Here is a 5,457-nt window from a genome sequence, read left to right on the forward strand (position 1 = left end):
GCTGCAGCTTCAATGCTGTCCTCTAAAGTAAATTCTTCTGGGGGAAGGGGCAATTGTTCACGTAGCTGGTATGGGGGCTGAGCCCTCAGGTCCCTCCACATTTCAGTATTTCTAATTTGTGGCTTTTAAAGAATGTGTCCACTACATTTGCCATACATGAGCATAGCACTGTTACCAGCATTCCATTTTATCCTTTTAGTGCAGCAGTTCTCAACCTGTGGGTCGTAACCCCTTTGGGGGTCGCCCGATTCATAATAGGAGCAAAATGACAGTGATGAAGTAGCAAGGAAAATAATGTTATGGTTGGGGGGTCACCACCACATGAGGAACTGCATTGAAGGGTGGTGCATTAAGAAGGTTGAGAACCACTGTTTCAGTGTCTCTAGGATCCTCTCTAGCCAGTCTTGTAAACGTTTCCAGTTTCATTTTTCAAAGAAGCACTTAATTTCTGTTCCATTGATTTCTGCTCTGAAATAATTTCCTCTTACTCTTGTGTTTAATTTGGAATTCTTTTACCAGCTTCTTAAATCACCAATTTAAACATTTTCCTAATCTCTGATTTTAAACATAAAAACAAATTCCCCATAAGTATTTCAACTGCAATTCCCACTCTCTGTTTTTATTGCCATTCTGTTCAAAACACTAATTTCCTTTTGATTTCTTCTATGCCTTCTGTTATTTGGAAATGTGGTATGGGAAATTGCCAGCTTTTTGTTTCATTTCTAAATAATTATTTCATGGTACATTGTTGTTAGGAGCTCCAAATGATAGCCATCCCGTGTACAACAGAAACACACACACACCTCACTGGCTCTGCACCATCTCACAAGGGTTGTTACAGCATTGGAGGCAACTGAAGATACCAGGACTTAGCTCAGGCTCATCTTCGTTCTCAACATGACAGCTCTCCCCTTCTAACCTTTGGGTCTCGCAGATATACCCAACACATAGGCTGTGTGATTTCTTGACTGCTGATTTGCAGGAGCACAATGAAGTATTCAGGAGTTCCCATTCTCCAAAGTGTGGTACACATCGTTCGTTATGGTCCACACAGTCGAATGCCTTTGCAGAGCCAATAAAATATAAGTTAACATCTTTCAGCTAAGAGCCATTGTGTCAGCAATGATCATCCTTTCTTTTATGTCTTCTTCTGAATCCGGCCTGAATTGCTGGCAGCTCCCTGTCAATATGCTGTTGAAACAGTTTTAAAATTCTCTTTGGCAAAAATTTACTTACAGGCGCTACTAATGACATGGCTTCATAGATTTCATGTTCTGTTGGGTCACCTTATTTTAGGATACATTTGTTCAATCACTTTAAAGATTTTTGGGGGGTATAACCTATATTCTATTCTGGTAATTGTCCTATGTCCACATGAAGACAGCCTCTTCTACCATCTGGAAAGTGGACTCGTCAAGTTGTTCCATTCTTCGATAGCCTTAATGGCTTTTTTGCGCCATTGTTTTACTGAGGAGTGTCATAACTTCCACCTATAATTGAATTCTTGACTTCTGCTTTTCAATGGTCAGTTTTTGATACATGTATTTGAAATCTCTGACATTGGACATTTAAAACATTGTCTTCCTGTTGGGCAAAACCGTTTTATTATGCCTTTAATTCTGCATTATAATGTCAACTTGGTATCTAAAGGGGCTTTAAAAAGTTCCTGGAAAAATTATATAGCCACTCTAGTTTTCTTATGATTACAGTGCTTCCCTATTATCTTTTGCCATCCCTTTACTTTTAACCTACGTGTTCTTATGTTTAATGTGCATTCTTGGAAAGAGGAGACAACTGGGCTTCTGTTTTTAATGCAGCTTCAGTCTCATCTCCCAGTGGAGCGGGTGTTTAGACCATTCCGAGCTCAGGGGATCTTCGTGGTCAGTGGGATTCAGCCTACCTTCTTCCTCGGTTTCTCTTCTTGTCCTCTTCTCTGGCTCCCTGAGGATGGAATCTTCGCAGCTCTCTTCCTGACCACTTACATACTGGCCATCTCTCTCGTTGCAGTGGGTGCTCCCAAAGTGTGGGCGTCACACCAGCAGCAGCAGCATCTCCCTGAAATCTGCAAGAAATGTCCTGGCCTCACCCCAGATCCACTGAATCGGGAAGTCTGCCCTTAGGCTTACAATGTGCATCTAAGTTACAACTAACAACTTCCAAATGTTAGACAGTGGAACAGGATATATAGTACGTAATGTTAGCATACTTCTGTGCCCTTTCGGGCCATGCGTTTTATTTCTACAGTAATGCATCATCAGTTTTCAAATAGCTCCTGATGTTATTTTAAAATAAGGGGTCACTCATTTACCTGCATTCATCTGTGGAGCTCAGGCTTCACCGGCAGTAATTTCGCTCTTGCCCAGAGAACATCCTCCTTCATGAGGATTTGCAGTGCGGCAGGTCTGCTAGTAATGAGCGCGCTAAGCTTTTCTTAGGGTGTCTTTGTGTTCATTTGCATTCATTTCCGAAGGGCATTTTCTTTGCATAATTACGTTGACAATTCCCCTGGCACTTTAAAGATGTCTCATTATTCCTGGCTTCAGTGTTTCTAATGAGAAGCTTGCAGTCATTCTTCTTTGCCGCCCTCCCCAACCCTCTTCCTTGCTGCTTTTAGTCAGTCGGTGCTCCTTGTTCAGGGTTGGTGATGAGTCTTGGTGCAGGCTTTTCTTTTTGCCTGCCCTGCCTTGTAGTTGATATTCTTCCATTTGTGAGTCTGCCTTTTTGAAAACGCCAGTTTGGAACATTTTCAACCGTGTTTCTTTCAAATAATTTGTGGGTCCCCTTCACCAGGTCACTGGAGTTGTGTTTGTTTTCCTTCCTCCTCCTCCTCCTCCTGGCTTCACGTTGGGCACTTTCTGGGCACAAGTTTACCTCCGCGGCCGGTGGTGCCCCACTCAGCGAGGACCCATCAGGTGCTTCAGAGGAAAGGCCTGCTCCTGGAGGCTCACCGCCTCGGGGCGCTCAGGAAGGGCACTCTGGAGGTAAGCCCAAACAACTGGTGGACTGCAGAGGGTGCATTTTTTCCAGTTGTTCTGCTTGTGTCCATTGTTGCCTTTTAAAACCTTGAGCCTGTTCACAGGCGCTCAGGCCTTTGCCGCGGGTCCCATCCCGTCATCGCTGTGCTCACACTTCACTCCTGCTCTCAGCCCTGTGCCGTCCGGCCCTGTGGATGGATGGACATGGGGTTCATCGTCTAGACGGGCCTGCTTCCCTTTACAGCGGCCTCCTGGCTTTTGGCTAGATCGTTTCCTGCCTAGTCAGCTTGATCCCTCTGAAGCGGGGCCAGGGCTCTGGCAGCCGTCAGGGTCTGCATCCGCCTTGATGAGGCCCCCCCATGTGAGCTCGGGGAGCTGGGCTTTGCCTGGCCCGGAGCACCCCCTGACTGACACATGGAGGCCCACGGCGACCTGTGACACTGCTCCTCAGCTCAGCAAGCCCGTGGCTCTGTGGGCTCAGTTCCTTCTGGGCTGGCGGTCCATGGCCCTTGTTTCTTTCACGTGAGAGTCAGCCCTGCCTGCCATCCAGCGCGTGGGCACAGCTGTTTCCCCGTCACCCAACTACCTGGTGCCGTGTGGCAGGGCCGTGGCTGCCAGACACCTTCTCCTTGGAGGTTTTTCGTTTTGGCGGGGGCCTATACTTTCACCACAGCAAAGAAATACAGTATCCTTTTTTTATAACTGTTCCCTAAATCCGAGGATTTGCTGCTTCTATCATTCAAATCCTCACTACCTGACTCCGCACACTCTAAAAGCCACCCACGGAGTAAAACCAGCCTGAGCAAGCCTTCAGCGCTGTTATGTCGCGTGGTATTACTGTTTGTGAATGAGTCTCTACAGTCTGACCCTCTCACGCCTTAATGTTGTAGCTCCTGAACCCTGCTTAGCCTGGGGTGTGTTTGTCACCACCCATCAGACAGCGCACACAACGCTCCCTGATTAAACATGCCCTCGCTCAGGACAGCTAGATGAGTAAGAAGGATGTGACTGCTGCTGTGAGCCAAAGTACGGGACAGCTGAGCGCAGGTCTGGCAGTTGAACCTGCCAGCCACTCTGCAGGAGAAAGAGGAGGCTGTCTGCTCCCACAAAGATTCACCCCCTTCGGAAACTCTAGGGTCTTTACGGGTCATAATGGATCAATGGCAGTGGGTTCGGGGTTTAGAAGTCAGCTACATCTAACAGAGATACAGAACACCCCACCCCAGAGCAGCTATACCTAGGTTCTTCTCCAGGCAGGTCACAAAGCCAGTCTCCATCCATCCAGTGAAAAAGATTGAAATCAGGCCCGTGGCAGCCATCGTTTCTGAGGGTCACATCGAGCTGCCAGCATGTCCAGGGGCTCTTGATGGCACAGGACATTGAGATCAAAAGCAAGAACTACCGAGCTGCCCCTTTTGACAGATGCTTCCCCAACCAGAACTGCAGGCCAAAGGACCCGGACTTGCCCTGCTGTCAAGGGGTGCTGTCTCCGTGGTGTCAGCGGTATCCGAGTGTGCGCAGGTCCCCCTGCCCCGTGTCCTTGGAATAAAAGCCTTACTCAAAGCCAAACAGACCCACTGCCTTTGAGTCGTACGACCCTAGGGGGCAGGGTAAAACAGCTCCTGTGAATCTCTGAGAGTGTAACTCTTTATGGGAGTAGAAAGCCCTATCTTTCTCCCTCCAAGCGGCTGGTGGTTTCGATCTCTGACCTTATGGTTAGCAGCCCGATGCATAATCACTATGCTACCAGGGCTTCCAAAAGCTTACTGGAAAAGTTAAAAAAAAGAAAAAAGAATTAAAATCATACCAAGCAACTGCACCTACCAAAATGGAATGCACCTAGAAATGTATAGCAGAAAGAAACTTGGGACGTATGCAAATACATGGAAATGAAACAGTCGCCCTCACCGGCATCTCTAGGACAACTGTAACCGTCAGCTCTCATGAGTGGGAGTGCCAAACTCAGCCAGTCGCTGTGGTCAAGGTTTAGTAGGTCCTCCTCAAACACATACTACCTCGCTGTTGTGCACTGCTGGGGGCTCCCGAGTGAGTGAGAGAGCACAGGGGTCTCAAGCCCCTCATAGTCTTCAAATGCAATTTTGTACGTCTAACAAGATGTAATTACTAAAGCTGTGTTGGCTGCATTCTTTTAGGATGTCCATCAGGGAGACCCATACTCAATGTTCACATTTGACAATCAAGCCCACATCAAGCCACCCGCGCATCAGCTCCCACACCCAGTGCTGTGCTGGCACAATGGCGTGTAGCACCCTGCCAGTCGGGGCCAGACTTGAGCTGACACAAAACAGCAAGTGCCTGTTGGTTTTCTTGAAAATGCCCGCAGGCTGGAGTCAAGCCTCAGACTTTGCCAAAGGCAATCGCTCTGCACGTTCACGTTGGCACACCGCAGTGTAAGTCAGCGGGAACACGCTACGTGCGTGGCGTTCCCTCCTAGGTTGCCAGCGATGTCGGCTCAGGTGCA

This window comes from Echinops telfairi, unplaced genomic scaffold (genome assembly GCF_000313985.2).
Source record: "Echinops telfairi isolate 266 unplaced genomic scaffold, ASM31398v2 ScPeMD7_7475;HRSCAF=8513, whole genome shotgun sequence".
NCBI classification, from domain to species: domain Eukaryota; kingdom Metazoa; phylum Chordata; class Mammalia; order Afrosoricida; family Tenrecidae; genus Echinops; species Echinops telfairi.